The sequence below is a fragment of the Magallana gigas genome, chromosome 4 (assembly GCF_963853765.1).
Source record: "Magallana gigas chromosome 4, xbMagGiga1.1, whole genome shotgun sequence".
Taxonomy (NCBI): domain Eukaryota; kingdom Metazoa; phylum Mollusca; class Bivalvia; order Ostreida; family Ostreidae; genus Magallana; species Magallana gigas.
Genome location: NC_088856.1, coordinates 17,350,577 through 17,369,564, shown reverse-complemented (window position 1 = coordinate 17,369,564; position 18,988 = coordinate 17,350,577). Strand labels below are relative to the sequence as shown.

The following is an 18,988-nucleotide window of genomic DNA, read 5'->3' as shown; positions in this document are numbered from 1 at the left end:
CATAACTAACACATGCAGTATAGTTTTATTTCAGTGTCACAAATCTACAACAGTCATAAGATTTAATTTTGATTTTTTTAAGGTAGTACATGTTACATAAATGTACAGGGAAAATCCTATGAAGGATTATGTACTGTAAGCATTAATAGGACGAATCAATTGTAATTTTTAAACAATTTTAAACACATTTTGTAAACACATATTAGCAAGTCCATGTGAAGACAGCTCATTATTCCATTAATAATTATTATTGGATTAATATTGTTTTTGTTAACACAATTATAAATAACTTTTGTGTATATTTTTTATTTAATAAAAATATTTCAAAATAAAAAGGTTGATAAGGACTACCTCTACTTTCAACAACATTTTTGTTCAATGACATACATTTAAAAAAATGGAAATTATAGAAATAATACTATTGTACTGCATTAAACTTAAAATATTTAATATTTGCTGAAACATATTTTTTGATAAAGGTTGCCATCATTTGATAAAAATTTACATTTTAACACCATTTTGATACTATTGTTTGTAGAAAATTGTTTGTAGAAAACACTGTTGTTATTAACCTTTACATTAGAATTAAACGAAAATGGAACATACAAAAATGTTTTTGCATACATTTCATTTTCAGTATTCTTCATGACAAATAGCCATGTGGTAAAAACATCACACTAAAAATCATTATTTTTCGGTATCAAAATATCTGAGATAAATGACTCACTAAAACCATATATTCTATTTACTATGTCTCTACCATTCACCATCTCTACCGTCAATTCTAACCAATACATATCAAACATGATCAGTTTGATGGTGCCATTAATTGTTTTATTTAGTATATACAGCCCAACGTTTCTTTTTCCTGTCGTCGTTCATGAACAGGGAATCACTTCTAAGAAGATGATACCTGAATATATGTTTGAGTAATTTAGCTTTATTTAGGAACCACCCATACGGGGTGTTCGTAGATCTTGTATAGCGTATCGTAGAAGAGCGGTTTTACAAGTTAAATTTTAACTGGATTAGAAAACACCTGATTTACCTCTTGCACCTTTTACTTTTACGTCGTGTCCTTGTCTGTGTTTAAAAGTTTCTTTTCAAGTGTCCCAATGAGTTTTTTTTGGTGACTTTAAAATCGTCTTGATTTCTTTTTATTGTGTTTTGCTAGTAAATGTTAAAAATCTTATTGTCAAACAAACGTGCCCAATTCTTTTTAGAGTTGATTTTAGAGTTGTTTTACAGACCAATAGCCAAGAATTATCCGAAGAATATCGTATTAGCAATTCCGTATTATACCGATAGTTATTAGACTTCATCATAACAGTGTCCCTGGCGTTGATTCAAAGAAAAATTGAAAATAAATTAAAAAAGGAACTCTTAAAGATGTTTTACTTAAAATCAGCAACAAACTTTGGTTAATGGAAATAATTTTCCTCGAATAACACAATATTCAACTTCCAAGGCTTATTGTTTAGATTGACCCCTTAGTTCAGTGTAAATGTCTTCATTCAAGTCTCCAATTCCGTTTGTGCCGAGCTCAGTGTTGTCCATGTAGATTCTTAAGGCGATGTACTTTTCATTTTTATGCAATAGTTTCTTCCTCAAGCCGGAAAATAAGTTGTATTATTGAAATTGTCTTTACTATATAAAAAATATTGATATATGTATATTCATTGCTTTTGAAAATGTGAAATCTTTAAACCACACAATAGTAATGCGATCCTATTTAAATTAACACATTCCTTTATTTGCTATCAAGCTGCTATATCTACATCATATTCTATTTTTAAAAACATAAATTCATTAATATTGTTTACGTACGGCGTAATTGCTTAATCGTCTTAAAATAACTTTTACTTTGTAGACCTGATATAGTTTACCCACTCAAATTGAAATTTTACTCCACGCTCATAGTGTTAATGATATTGTTTATAATTCTGATTTTATCATTTTGTTCGTCATTGTCAAGAATTAGGCTTCGGATTTTTTGGTTGTAGTTTTTGGATTTTCAAAATGTCCACTTCTAACTTAAAGTTTAAATGAAATGCTTTCTACAATCTACAGCATTCACGTTTTTTTGTCTCCGGATAAACAGAAACACTTTATTTTCCCCAGCGATAGTTTGGTGGAGATATCTCAATAGTGATTTACCCGGGACTACTGCATGTACTTTGTAGCAGTTAGATCCTGTGCATTAACAACATGGCGATTTTTCCCGAGATAATCTTATTCAACATAAAAAATGCAACTGAAGAGCAGAATATTCTCCCGCTAATTTCGACCATTAAAACAGCATCGCTGTTTTTCGAGTATTTGAACATCCCAAGGACTAGCACGACTACACTCCAGACCTCGATCCTGCCCAGCATGCTACAGGTGGGGGAATACGTTTACCTGTGGACACTTGTACGCGCGTCCAGCTACACATTCGGAGTGTTTTGTGTATGGATTTCTTAGTATATGCTAAAATGTGCTTTTAGGCATCCATTCCTTTCTATTATTATCCGCGAAAACTTATCTTGTGTCGGGAAGTGACAAAGGTTCGTTAAAATACGATTTTATCAAGGATGGAAGGACCTGCAATCGGACAGTCTTGTCTGTAGGATCGTCTGATGGTCATTCTGGATCAAAAACACAACCTTACTGTAGGATTTCTGAGAACGAACCTCCAAAAATTTGTGTAACAATTGCTGATATTACGCAATGTAGAATGCACCTCAGACAAATGAAGACCTTAAGCAAACGACACCAGAACCCAAGAATGATAAAAAAGAATTAGAAGAGACTGTAACTTGTGGAACAGCTGCCGTTCCAACACTTAAGTTCCGAAGACATTCAAAAATTTTTTTTAGCCAGTTATAATTCAAGACCATATGACAATGTTACGAAATGCTAGAGATTGCCGTTGCTACGATTTAGAATTGAAAGTCAAAGACCTAAAGCAAAGACCATCGCTTACTGGAAGATAACAGACTTAAGCAGTATGATCACCTCTCAAAAACGCGTTCTTGCGGCATCAAAGAGCATCTCAAGTTCAAGAAACTGTGTCAACAAAATCACCTCTGTGCTCAGACTAAGGGCACCGGGAAATAACAGAAGCCCGTCTATTTCAGTTTAAGAAAGCGCGCACCAAGCAATGCTCATTGGTGAACTTTTAGACAAGGACGTCTCGTTTTCCGAAGCGAGGGGGATTTATAACATAAAATTTTGTATTGAATTATATGATATTAGTCAAATTTGGCCCCAATAATTTGCTATTTTTAAAATGATTCAGGTACATTAATTTGTTGTGTTATTTTATAAAAGAGTTGACATGAAATATGTTTTCGCCTATTTATTTGGTTTATATGCACTCACTTGCAATATATGACATCAGAAGCGACGCTATTTTTATGATTTAATCAAAATCAATCAAAAATTGACATTTTTCTTATTTATTTTTCGAATGGGAAATATAGAGCGACTCTTTGAACAAGAACGAAGTTTTTGTCACTTATAAGTATTGGAGAAATGCATCTTTGGCGAAAATATTTTGTTTGTTCAAGCAGTTGCTCAATGTTTCCTTAAAGAAAAGCTGCTTTAAAACAAGCCGTGTTATGCTAAAAATGCGAAAATGGCGGGAAGAGTTACACTTTATGATGTCATATTTTTAAATTTTGGGCACTAAAATCAATAAAATGTTTTTAAACTATTCCGCTTATATAAATCATATCATACCAAACTTGGGTTTTATCTTATTAAGAAAACTAAAATAAAGATATTTCCAGTTTATTAAATAACGATAGTCCCAAGACTCTGGGAGTGTATATATAAAATCAATGAATTCCCAACCTAGATGGGATTAAAATCAATGAATTCCTAAATTGATGGGATTAAATTCAATCAATTCCCAAACCTAATGGGATGGTAATACAAATATTATAAATTGTCAAAACCCTTAATAATTTAAAAAGTTCTATATCCCGCGAAACCGTTTGGGAGTCCCGTTCCTATAATAATCCCACCTTTATAATTATATTGCCTATAAACCTAAGTATAATAAATTGATTGATTAAACAATATTATTTCATCAGATTATCCCAATTAATTAACAATAAATATAATCATCATTGCCATTCCCAGAACTGGGAGTCTGGGGCAGACCTTGCTCTGTCGTGGCAGATCTGCAGAAGTACAGAACCCAACTGAAGCGTGGCTTGTCCAGCAGTGGACTAGACCGTCTGATCTGCCGTGGCAGACCAAGTGCCCCTGCAAACAGCTGAGCTCGTTATTTATTGGATCGATATTTGTGACGTCATGATGTCAACATACGAATACCCGCCATAGTTTGAGCAAAGCAGTTTACAACAGAGAACTAAATCACGCGAATAAAAGCGCTGCAACAAGAAACTGACAAGTATCATCGTGTAACAAATCAATCATTGGAATTGGTGACTGAAAAACATAAAATCAACAATGCATTACGATATACATGGGATGACACAATTGACCGACAATGCCGTTAACACAATGAATTATCATTATACGATATATTAAACAGAAATTCACTTCTTGATATGGTTTATGTGGACTTTTATTGCAACAGAGAATGTGTAATGGGATGTGAGATATAGATTTCGTAACATGAAAATTATGAAAAAACGTATATTTGTACAAATAAAACAAAGAATTACAGTAAAATGCCAATGTTCATTTTGGGGGGCCATTCTAGGCTCAAACCATATGTATTCCTTTACATTCATTATTTGTTATCTAGTTGCTATATCAGATTATAGCTTAAGAGTATAAACATAAATTCAAAAATTGAAGTTTGACTACATGCTTATAGTGCCAACTGATATTGTTTACAATATTTATTCATATTATTTTGTTCATCATTGTCGTGCGTCAAAAATTAGGCTCCGGATATATTGTTTGGGTAAAGTTTTTGGATTTCAAGAATCCCCCTCCCCTTCCGATCTAAAGTTCTAATGAAGTGCTTTTTACCATCTAGAGCATTCAAATCTTATAATTGTCGCCGAATATCCCGGTGATATAATATAAACAAACTATTGTTATCCGTGTATCCCCCGATCCAACAGGAAATATCTAACGACACTTATATTAATTAATATGGTGCTCTAAACTAAAAATACTATATCAGTCTATCACAAAAACAGGAAGGCTATACGTGTATATGCAAGGCCTTGGTAAGTATATGTACACGTTTTTAATTGGAGATAAGACATTAAGGGGAAGTTTGGAGAGTATTTTTTAAAATAAGTTACTCAGAATTGCGAATTTTGTGATCCATATCACATTATAAGTGTAGAATATCAAGAATAACGTGATGCATTGTTTACAACGTACAGTACTGCAACATTTAAATCAATTCGCGACACGATCTTGGTTATAATAACATACTCTTCATCAAATAGTAACGATGTTGATATTTTTTCCTTACAATTTTTTCATATAGCATTCGAAGTTTACTACTTCCTTTATTTTTATTTATTTATTATTATCATTATTATTTTTTCTCAACGAATATTTTGTAATATGGCAAATTTAGATTTAGTATCAGTGAATGTAAGAGGTCTTAATTCGTCAGAAAAAAGAGATAATTTTTTTCATGGCTAGAATAAAATAAGACTAATATAACACTTTTACGAGAAACACATTTAATAGAGAAACGTGCTGAATTGTATGATAGAAAATGGAACGAAAAAGCAATTCATGCTTTCACCGACACCCCCTTAAGTAGAGGCGTTTCCGGGTTTTTTTTTTAAAATAAAGAATGTAATATAGATATATTAAATGTGCATAAGTCAAATGATGGAAGGAAACTTCTGGTAAATGCTAAAATAGATAAAACTTTATTTACAATTGTTAACTTAATATATAAGGAATAAGGAATCATTCTTTGGGTATTATGAGGTGATAATTTTGGTCGGGGCGTGATCAAATCCAATAAAGCCGGAAGGGCTTTATGATAGATACTTATATTTATATAATTTTAAGCCATCGTACAATTAAATCTTTAACTATAAATGAGCAAACCCCACCGGCGCCTCAATTTGGCGTCATTTGTATTATGGGTTATATAGTACAAAATCGATACGTAGTGTTATCACAGACAAAGACACTGGATGATGTAAATATACATGCTCCCAATAAAGAAAGTGATAGAATAGTATTTTTTAACTTGCTAAATACATTTATTTCTTCCCATACTTCACAAGATAGAAAACTAATCATCGACGGTGACTTCAATTGCAAAATGTGCATAAGTCAAATGATGGAAGGAAACTTCTGGTAAATGCTAAAATAGATAAAACTTTATTTACAATTGTTAACTTAATATATAAGGAATAAGGAATCATTCTTTGGGTATTATGAGGTGATAATTTTGGTCGGGGCGTGATCAAATCCAATAAAGCCGGAAGAGCATTATGATAGATACTTATATTTATATAATTTTAAGCCATCGTACAACTAAATCTTTAACTATAAATGAGCAAACCCCACCGGCGCCTCAATTTGGCGTCATTTGTATTATGGGTTATATAGTACAAAATCGATACGTAGTGTTATCACAGACAAAGACACTGGATGATGTAAATATACATGCTCCAAATAAAGAAAGTGATAGAATAGTATTTTTTAACTTGCTAAATACATTTATTTCTTCCCATACTTCACAAGATAGAAAACTAATCATCAACGGTGACTTCAATTGCAATTTTTTAAAAAATGACAAATTCTGCTAAAAGGTAAGTATAATAACAAATAAATTGGATCTAGTCGATGTGTGGCTGAATAAAAATCCCCCCTCCCCCCCCCAAAAAAAAAAATGATTATATCTGGTGTGATGCTGAAAATTTCCCGAAGAGTAAAGTAAATTACATTTTTGTGCGCAATGACTCAATCGATTATGTAAAAAAATACTGTTGTTCGAAAAATACCAGGTACACAAAAAAAACAACGCGGTTAAGTGGCCACGGGTTAATAAAATGTAATTTAAATTTTAGTAATTTGGAGAGAGGTAAAGGATACTAGAAATTAAATATCTCGCATCTATAGAACGAAGACTACAAACGCGGAATCTTAGAATTATTCAAAAACATAGATGACTCATTAGATCAAATATCAATATGGGAAACTTTTAAAATGAAAGTTCGTGATTATTCCATTAATAACGCAAGACAATCCAAAAACAATGTAAAATATAGAATTAAATTGATTGAGGAAAGAATAGATGATATAGAAAAATTTACCTATGAGATATTGATATGAATGAAAAAAGAAAACTTGAAAAGGAATTTATATATTACAATTACGATGAAATAGCTAAAGGAGCGCAGATTAGATTTAAAGCAAAATGTATTAACGAAGGTGAACGAAATACATAATTCTTTTTAGGTTTGGAAAAAAAACATCGAGCTAACAATCGATATTAGAAATAAAAACCGATAACAAAAATGTAGCAAGCAATAGCAGAATTATAGAGGAAATGTGTCACTGTCATGAAAACCTATATAAAAGTAAATCTATTAAAAATGACGATATAAATGCTTAATTAAATGACGTTGAATGTCCAAAACTTAGCAATAGTGAAAAAGAATATTGCGACTTATTACCTACAACTGATGAATGCGCAGATGCAGTAAATAATTTAAAAAATAACAAATCCCCGGGTTTAGACGGTATACCGACTGAATTTTATAAATGATTTTGGGAAACAATGGACCAATCTTTGATGAAGTTTTCGTAAGTATTTTCGATGAACAGGAACTACCCTTTTCACAGCGGTTAGCTCTTATCACTCTTTTTTTTAAGAAAATGGACAGAAATAGCCTTAAAAACTAGACACGATCTCGTTGTGAGCAACGAGGAGGTCTTCCGTCTGATTTTAGAATTTGAGATATATGTTCGATCTTGATTTTGCTATTTAACAGCTAAACATGATTTAGAATAGAAAAACAGGGTCTACATTGTAAGGGCCAGATACTATTTTGTTTCAGGGATAAGAGCTTTGTTCAACAAATGTTTTGAAATTCGTCACCGTTCTTGAGATATCTGAGAAAAAAAAGTTTTAGGGGCCAATCCCTTATCTCCTTATTGGAGCCGCTGAACCAAATTTTGAAGGTTGCATTTTGTAAAGTACATCATTTTGAGCATCCTTTCTTCTATATACTGCATTTAAAAAAATTTTACTTTTTGAGATATAGCTGGTCATAGTTTATGGACGCTTGACCCTAAAATATCATTATTACATAACATATGAATAAATCATTACATTACTTGGATACAGAACTGTAAAATAAACATATTTGCTTTTATAGCCTTTCATTAAATTTCCCTCAGTAAAGAGTTACAGATGAAAGATTTTAGAGCCCTTAACTCCCCGAATTTGAGGGGCCAGCCCCCTTTTTTGATATCAAATAAATGGTCATTTAAATCTGAACACATTTTGTTCAACAACTGTTTAGAAATTCGTTACCGTTCTTGAGATATATGGGAAAGAACATTTTAGGGGCCGATCCCTAAACTCCTTATAGGGGCTGTTTAACGAAATTTTGAAAATTGCATATGATTTAATACATCATTCTGAGCATCTTTTCTTCTATACTGCATTTCAAAATATTTTTCCCTTCTGAGATATATGTAATCAAAATTCTGGACTTTTGGCCCCTTAAAACCCCTAATTACGTAACACATGATAAAATCATTACATTGCTTGGATACATAACTGTAAAATAAACATATTTGCTTCTATAACTGTTCACAAAATATCCCTCAGTATAGGGCTACCGATGAAAGACTTTAGAGCCCTTTGGACCCCTAATTTTAGGGGCCAGCCCCTTTTTCTCGATATCAAATGAAAGGTCTTGTAAATATAAACTCTTTTTGCATTACATGTGTTAACAAAATATTTTTCAGAAAAGAGATAAACCAAGAAAACCATGAAAAATTACGACGTTTTTTTAGTCTCAATTTTCGGGACCAAGCGAGCTTTAACGCCTTTTGAGCATGACAAATTTGAATGCCAAATTGCACATCTACAATCTCTTGTCTACAATCCCTGAAAGTTTGAACTCAATATCTTTTACCGTTTAGGAGGAGATCCCTGGACAAGCCGACCCTCTGAAAATCACTAAAACGTCATTTTCTCAAGAACGGAAATGACGTCATCAAAATAAAAAAATGTATATTAAGTTCGGTCTAATATCTATTCGATCTGAAAGTTTCATGAAAATCGGTTCAGCCATTTCCGAGAAATGGCCTGCACAAATTTTGTAAGAAAAAAAAAATAATAATAATAGGGAACTAGAGCAAAGCTCGTTGCAAAGCAACGAGTGGGTCTTCCGTTAATGTCGGAAGTAAAGCTGGAAGTTCCTGTAAGAAGCAGAGCTCTTAAACCACTAACAAGAGTAACTAAAATAAAAAAAAAAAATGAAAAAAATCGAATTATTCCTGGTATGACTGAACAAAACCCGAATGATTTTAAGTACGATTTAACAAAAACCTTGTTGATTTCAATAATGACTTAACCAAAAAAAATCCGAATGTGTTTAAGTACGACTTAACAATTATTTTTGGTACGAGTTAATTTTACTATAAACATTACGCTATTTATTAAACCAAGGATGCGGAAACAAAATTTCCGGAAAAATCAATTTTAAAACCCCGATATCTCTGTAATGCATCGTCTGATTTTAAAACGGGTGTCATTTTTTAATTAAGCTTAATAAAAGCTGCTTTGTTGCTTTATAATAAATATCAAATTATTGGTCAGAAAAGAGTTATCATAAAAAGACTTAGTAGCCATTGTACCCCGTAATTTGTGGGGCCAGCCCTTTTTCTTGATATCAAATAAAAGGTATCGCTAATATAAACATATTTTGTTCAACAAGTGTTCATGAATGGTAAACCGTTCTCGAGATATCTGTACAAATGTGTTTTATGGGCCGACCCTTTAACCCTTTACCGGGGCCACTAGCAACAAAACTTTTGGTTTAATATTGTTCAGAACAATATTTCGACAACTTTTGTCCTACATTGCTTTTTAAAATATTTCTCCTTTTTCGGATATTAATTATCATAGTTTTGAGTTCTGGCCCTTTGAAACCCCTAATTACGTAATATATGACTTAGGTATGGTACTGTATAGATGAACAGCTGTACAATGAACATTTTTGCTTCTATAATTAGTAATAAAATATTGTTCAGTAAAGAATTATTGTAAAAAGACATTAGAGCCCTTTTGGCCCCTCATTTGAGGGATCAGCCCCTTTTTCATGATATAAAATTTAAGGTCTTGCAAATTTAAAGATATTTTGTTCAACAAGTGTTCATGAAATGTTAACCGTTCTTGAGATATCTGTACGAAAGTGTTTTAGGGGCCGACCCTTTAACTCCTAAATGGGGTCATAAACAAAAACATTTAAGGTAGCATATTGACAAGAACACCATTTCAAGCAACTTTTGTTCTACATTGCTTTTAAAAATATTTCTCCTTTTTCAGATAATAATGATCAAAATTTTGAACTTCTGGCCCCTTGAAACCCCTAATTACATAACATATGACTTAAGTATGATATTGAATAGATAAACAGCTGTACAATGAACATTTTTGCTTATATAATTCATAACAAATTATTGTTCAGTAAAGAGTTATTGTAAGAAGACTTTAGAGCCCCCTTGGCCCCTAATTTGAGGGATCAGCCCCTTTTTCTTGATATCAAAGGAAAGCTCGTGAAAATTGAAACAACTTTTGCATTACATGTTTTAACAAATTTTGTGCACATCGAAAGATATTACAGAAAATGTGCAAAAATTTCGTGGACAAATTTGGTGCTAATTTTCAGGTTCAGGCGAGCTTTCAGGCCTTGAGCAATTTTCATAATTGGAAGCAGGGGGGTACATCTACAGACATTCATCTACAACCCCTGAAAATTTCAAGCTTCTATCTTGATGAGTTTCGGAGGAGATGCGTGGACAAAATGACCCTTAAAAATTTACAAAATCGTCTATATCTGAAACCGGAAGTGACGTCATCAGGCAAAAATTTAATAACATGTAGCGACGATGATGTTCTATCACTCCTAAAAATTTCGTGCAAATCGGTTGGGTAGTTTTTGAGAAATAACGCTCCAAAAAAGTCAGAAAAAGAAAAAAAAGAATAATAAGAATAAAGAAAAAGAAACCGTAGAATAACAAGAGGGTCTTCCGTTGGAAACGGAAGACCCTAAAAAGAAACCGAACGAAAACAATAAGGTCTTCCGTTGGAAAACGGAAGACCTTAATTACAGAACACTAAGTTCAACAAATACCGACTATAAAATATTGGTTTTCTCCTTGCCAAAAAATTACAAACAGTTATTGATAAACTGATTAGCAAGAAAAAATCAGCGTATATAAAAGGGCGCTTTATAGGCATAAATGCAAGATTAATTTTACGCATCTATGAATACTGCATAAAGGTTTATTGTTATTTTTAGATTTTGAAAAAGCATTTCATTCAGTCGAGTGGAATTTCCTTTTTCAAGCTTTAAAACAGTTTAATTTTGGTGAAAATTTTATTTCATGAGTCAAAATTCTTTACACAAATCCAATTTTTAGAGTTAAGAACAATGGATGGATTTCGAAAATTTGCAAAAGGAATAGAGGTATGAGACAAGGGTGTCCTATCTCAGCACTGTTATATCTGTTTGTTGCGGAAATATTTGCTTATAAATCAAAACACAATTCCAAAATGCAAGGAATAAATATATCAAACATGGTAGACGATTTAAAAACTCTTTAACATGCAGATGATGTTACTATAGCCTTGAAAAATATTTCTTCTTTAAATGTTGCAATAAAGACTGTTAAAGAGTTCTGTAAACACGCTGGATCAAAAGTAAAATAAAAAAAAAGCCGCAATGTATACTACTTGGTAGTTTAAAAGACAAATATAATAATATAAGAAAAGCCGCAATGTATACTACTTGGTAGTTTAAAAGACAAATTCCAGGAATAAATATATCAAACATGGTAGACGATTCAAAAACTCTTTAACATGCAGATGATGTTACTATAGCCTTGAAAAATATTTCTTCTTTAAATGTTGCAATAAAGACTGTTAAAGAGTTCTGTAAACACGCTGGATCAAAAGTAAAATAAAAAAAAAGCCGCAATGTATACTACTTGGTAGTTTAAAAGACAAATATAATAATATAAGAAAAGCCGCAATGTATACTACTTGGTAGTTTAAAAGACAAATTCCAGGAATAAATATATCAAACATGGTAGACGATTCAAAAACTCTTTAACATGCAGATGATGTTACTATAGCCTTGAAAAATATTTCTTCTTTAAATGTTGCAATAAAGACTGTTAAAGAGTTCTGTAAACACGCTGGATCAAAAGTAAAATAAAAAAAAAAGCCGCAATGTATACTACTTGGTAGTTTAAAAGACAAATATAATAATATAAGAAAAGCCGCAATGTATACTACTTGGTAGTTTAAAAGACAAATTCCAGGAATAAATATATCAAACATGGTAGACGATTCAAAAACTCTTTAACATGCAGATGATGTTACTATAGCCTTGAAAAATATTTCTTCTTTAAATGTTGCAATAAAGACTGTTAAAGAGTTCTGTAAACACGCTGGATCAAAAGTAAAATAAAAAAAAAAGCCGCAATGTATACTACTTGGTAGTTTAAAAGACAAATATAATAATATAAGCGGCATTGATGTAACCAATGATGCTGTTAGATGTCTTGGTATTTACATTAGATATAATAAAAATCAATGCTATGAACCTAATTGGTTACACTCTTTTCAAAAATATGGGAAAACTATTCGAGTCCTGGAAAAAGAGAAAATTAACTATATGCGGAAAAGCATGCATTGTTAATTCATATATCTAAGATAATTTATGTGGATTTTATTTTGAGTATATTAAACAACTGAAAAAAGCATACTTAATTTCATTTGGAATAAAAGATATAGAATAAAAAGAGTTACTGTAATTGTAAGGCAAGAAGATGGCGGAATAGGAGTTGTTGATATTGAATCGAAGTTTAAGGCCTTGAAAGCTGCATTGTTTAAAATATTGATTGAAAGAACATACATAAGGAACAAAATAGTTGATAGTTATCTAAGAATTTGAAATGTAAATAGCTATTATGTCGGAGACTTATAACTCTAATTTTGGAATAATTCTTAAACTCCCTATATTTTTTAAAGAGAAGTATTTTGTAGTTTCAATGATTGTAAAAAAAAAACCATTGACGTTACTAAATAATCTTATATAAATTTTGCTAAACAACCAATTTGGCATTTGTTTCAATTTGTCATAAAAGTGGGAATCAAAGCGCCATACTGTATGTAAAGGATCTTTTTAATTCTGATGGTCAATTCGAAACACTTCAAGAATTGTCATCTACTCTAAAACTCAAAACAAACTGGATGTGTGAATATAGAATAGTTAGAAATGCAATATATGAAAAATCATTAAATTAATTATTCAATGTTGTTAATATATACAAAAAGTATCCAATTGTGATTTTCTTATTATTATTGGTTTGCATGGTATTGAAGACAAAAAAAAATGTTAATTTTTCTACGAAAATTTGTTGTTCAAAAAATTTAAGCCTCCCTGTCACCAGGCATTGTTTAAAAGACTGTTTTCAGTGGGAACAATATTAAAATGACATCTACAAAAACAAAGTAAGAAATATATATGACAAACGAATATGTAAATTTAATTACAAATGGCTGAGCAATACAGTGTGCTGTAACAGCTTTCTTTTTGGATGCAAATATAGGTCTTCTGCATCTTGTAATATGTGAAGCGAAATTGAAGATGTAAAACATTTGATTTTTGAGTGTAAACATGTTAAGATGATATGGTCAACTTTAAGCTTAGTTATAGGATTTGTTATACAGTGGAAACATGTTATTTTGGGTTTTTATTTTGAAAGAAATTCAAAAAAATACCTAACTTTCTATGGACCCACAAAATTTTGTAGACAGTCAGTTACAAACCTATTAAGCGTTTTGTGTGGTCGAGGACTTAAAGTGACCTAGACCCGAGTTTGGATCAAATTAAATTAAAATTCTTAAAAAATTATTTTTTTTTTCATTTTATGTATAAAATAGTTTATTTGTGCATTTTGAATGATTCACCAAAATTTGAAAGTTAGAAGTAAAGCTACAATCAAGATACAGAGATAAGAAGGCATTGTTAAGTAAACTAAGCTCGAGTCTTATATCTGTTTACAAATAATGTACAATATAAAGAAAACTATAATTTTTTTGACAAAATAACATAAGACAAACAAGACACGCTGATTCAACGTATTTCTAAATAATTATCAACAACAAAAAACAATATTAGATTGAAGTTCATACCAATACAACACATATGTATACAATAACAGGACTCGAGCTTTGTTTACAAAACACAGATTTTTAACCTACGCATCTTTCGTGTTACTCGATATTTAACTTCTAAATTTTGAGAAAGCATTAAAAACATCCATACTGACCACTCTAGACTTCAAAAATGGAAAAATATAATTTGCAAAATGTTTAGCTCATTCGTGTCCAATTCTCTTTAAGTTTGATACAATGTATGTAAACAAACAATAGATAATACACAATTAAATTCAAATAAATTCTTATTTTTATCGCTCCTCGTCATTCGTCTGCATCCTCAATGCCATTGTAGGACCATAATTTTACGTCACGGGCAAAGGGAGATCACTCTAATTATTTTAGGGCTTAAAAACAAAAGGTACGGTCGAATGTTTGTTTAAAAAATCAGTGAAAATGTCTTTACGTCCGCTATGTTGCCGTATAAACTTTGACGATCGCCGTTTAAAGAAATTTGTAATGCAATCACGTGGCGCCTTTCATCCAATGACGTCGATGCATTCTAATCCGAGGCAAAACAATCTTCTTATGATGTTGCAGTTGAACAACTGTCAACGTTTGTGACGTCATTAGAAAACTAATCATTTAACCTTTGACCACTCCGTTTATCGTGTTTGTACTATGATTGTTTTCCACACACGTTACCTTCCAAATATATGTGGAATGCAAATAGATTAATCTTCATAAATTGTTTATTTTACACAATCATAAATTTCCTCTTTGCTTTTTATCTATTAATTACTTCCTTATTTCTAGAGATGAAATATAATGTTAAATGGGAATCATTTATTTACATTTTTGAATAAAAAAAGATGTACCTAAATTCTCATTGTGGATTTACATTGGCCATTCCTTTGCTGTGGACACTCCATTTAGATAAGTTCACAAGGTATGTTTTAGGAGAGTTTTATCAGTTCTGTTTTTTCTGCATTTTCTTTGTTTTACAAACAATTTATAAATCAATATTGTGTTTTATCTATTGAACACCTGGGTGAAAAAATTTGTTTTATATAATAGAATGTGATTTAAGATGTCCCAATTATAAAATATTACAATTACAATGTCTTTATGTAAATCTTTAAATGAATGGGATTGTATTTTGTGTTGACACCTTATTAAAGGAAAAAATCATTTTTAACGTTAACATCCATATTTAGTTTGTAAAATTTCTTTCCATTGTTCATGGATTTAATAATGTAGAAAGATTTCTAAATACAGTATATGCATATGCTGTATGTACTGTAATTTTTGTGTTGGCGTTTTACTCCATTTGTACTATTTATTTACGGAGTGAAACAAATAATGGATTTTATGGTCAATTTTTTGGCTGGCGAAGTACATACTTTTATCTTTGTACAATGCTTGTTGTTGAATTGCGCCATTTATTACAAGTATTTCAATAGTGTTTTCAAATCACATTTTTCCATCTTATGACATTTATATGTAAACATTACTTATTTTCTCAATCGATCGATCGAAAGAGAGAGAGAGAGATTTAGAGAGAGAGTGATTGAGAGAGAGAGAGAAAGAAATAGAGAGAGAGCATGTGAGAGAGAAAGAAAGAGAGAAAGAAAGAGAGAGGGAGAATGCCTGTTTTCAATTTTCTAATCTTAATTTTATTTCATCGTGATTTTCAGAGCTTTTCCAGGCAAAACTGAAAACTGTACCTTTAATCATTATAATGATGGGAGCATTTGCAAAGGTATTGCACTTTTAATTTATAGGAAGCATAAAAATATAACAATATGCAAGATCAAATATACATAGCTGATTTGATAACATCATATATTTTCAGCTCCATTTCAAAACTTTCATAACAGAATGCAACGCACGATGTTTAGCGAACAATTACAATTTTTTTCCTTTATCAATACGTTAACTTTCATACAATTACAACTCTTTACTTTGTATATGATATAACAAGAGCTGAAGTTATCGAACGACGTGTACATGTTATTAAATATTTCAGGAGCTAATTCCAATCTTATCAATTAACATGCATGAATTGTGTTCGTGAGTTAAAAGAACTGAAACTATGCAATTCAAAACTTAAACGCTAATAAAGAGCTATTAATTGATTGTTAAAAGCAAGTAAATTAACTAAATTACTGTTGATGTACGCCAGTACGTTTCCTAAAAGAAAAATCGAAATCTTCTTCTATGTGAATTTCAGTCTGACATCAACATTACTATTTGTGCAGTATGTAATTTTTCTTAGGTTGCTTTAGTTTTTGGCCAATCGATAAATAGGGCGTGAATATTTTAGTCCTGTCAGTTTCCTCAGTTGTTGTAGGTTTCGACCAATCGATAAAGGGCGTGTAGATTTCAGTCTGGGTGTTTTTACAAGGCTTTGAAGTATTGTTTGGCAAAATTAGGCGAACAAACACAAAATGGGCGCTAACAAGCTCTTTTAAAAGCGTGTTTTGTCCTCATCAAAGGTGGTGTAATGTAATCAAGTGAATGATGTCTTTTTAAAAACAAATGATAAACTATTGATTGGGAAATATTGTAATTTGATTAGTTAGTCGATAGAAAGCGTTACGATCTTTCTTTTTTGTAATATGCCTATTGAAAACGATATACTACTTCTGTTTGCTTAATAAGGCCCTCAAAAATCCATATGTTTTTTAGCATTAAAACAAAGTTTAAAAAGGCATTAATAAGCGAAACTTCGTGTAACTGTTTGCCTGTTTCGGGGTTGTAAAGCCCTTTTAGATATGCTACATATCTTCTTTTTTTTCAGTAATTACACATTTATTCAAATTCAAACGTAATATTGCTATATCTAGAATGTCCGGACGGGTATTATGGTACCAACTGCTCACATATATGTCCTGCATTATTTTACGGCACTAAGTGTCTCCAGACGTGCGATTGTTTACCTTGTCATCATGTCTATGGCTGTATTTCTACTCCTCATATAGCTGGTGAGATACTAAGTACTCTAAGTAAACATGAAAATATTACATAAGTTTGTTTATTTTTCTTTGATATAAAATATGATATTTTTTCTCAATTAGTGCATAAACCTTTTGCTAGTCAGTGGCTAGCATTTAGAATAAATCTGGCATATCAAAAACTTTAAATAATATAATACTGATTAAAAGTTTGTTAAGTTAATATAATTGTTTTGCACTATGTTAAAGATATATATTATTAATAAAGAGAAAAAAGTCGTGCAACTAAATAAAGTTTTAGAAATTGTTAAATACATTTAAATATTTTATATCAAATGTCAGTCTGATCGTCACCGAATGGGCTGTTTTATCATCTAGTGATTATTTAAAGTGGGTATATTTGAAGATATATTGTAACTATATTCTAGAGACAACGACATCTGAATATGAGATCAAAGATGAAATAAAGAAAACCACAAAAATCCAAGGTACATTTACAAAATTTACAAATAAACACGAAAACATACTTTTAATTAAACATTCTGGCACTCTAATTTCTAAGCTGACTCTACACCCACAAAAAGTAAACGGTAATCATTACATACGAATTTTGTTTTTACAGAATCAACCAAGTTCAAAAATGAAAACAATGATAAAGTAAAATGCACAAACCAAACACCAGAACACAAGACCAATTTTGGTAGAAATATAATATATATGTTGGATCTGTATTGAGTTTTATATTAATAATAGAAATTATTCGAGAATTGTATTTATACTGCCAATTTTCTGGGCCTACTGGCCGACGGGCAATCCTTGATGACATATATACAGGTATTGCTGAAACTGAAAATACACGAACAGTATGAATTGAAACTATATTTCTGTCCATGTGCCACAAATAATACAATTTTAATCTTAACTTATGTAATATTAAGTTGGAGAATGGTGACATTATGAAAGTAAAGCTGTTCTTGATTAAGAAAGCTCTGTACACTTTTATTACCAGACGCCAGAAGACGGTCGGTTTTATAGGTATGAAATATCAAAGTGCTGAAAGTACTGGAACCGGTTGGCAACCTTGTTTGCATGTTGCTAAGAATTAATGCGTTAAATATTCATTTTTGGGCACAATATAGTTCGAATCAAAATTTTATCATTTGATGTTAAGCATGAAGTTTTTAACTTCAAGTTGTATTTAACCCAATAGAATACATATCAACTTTCTATTGATATACTACGCAACATTCTCGAAGGATTCTTGTATTTGATTTATATTGTTGATTCACAATTGTAATCTAAATGTTCTTAGATTTATATAATCAATTCAGACGAAAGCATAATTGGTTATTTTCGCTCAAGTAGACACTGGATAAATACTCTAAAACAAATGAAAAAAATCGATGAATTGTATTTTAGGGACGGTACATTGTATTCCAATATATACCGAGTCACGTATGTCCGATTCAACAACTTGACAGATGTTCCAGCACAGATAGTCCGATGTAATACTGTTTACAAAATCGATACCAAAATGCAGAAATCCAATAGAGTTTACATTTAAAGAAATAGCGAGAATCCAATCTCCCGAAAGTAAAATAAAATCATTATACTTGATGAAAAAAAAAAGTTACGTGTAAATAACAAACATTAATCGTTTTTTAAAAAATGTAAG

General features: G+C 31.1%; 1 long non-coding RNA gene across 1 annotated transcript; it reads left to right on the top strand.

Annotated features, from left to right (window-relative positions):
• The first annotated feature begins 15,149 nt into the window (after window positions 1-15,149).
• On the top strand, window positions 15,150-18,656 carry LOC136269599 (uncharacterized). Its single transcript, XR_010713640.1, has 5 exons — window positions 15,150-15,305; window positions 16,054-16,118; window positions 17,206-17,343; window positions 17,742-17,801; window positions 17,936-18,656. It is a non-coding gene; the product is annotated as an uncharacterized lncRNA (long non-coding RNA).
• Window positions 18,657-18,988: the final 332 nt, after the last annotated feature.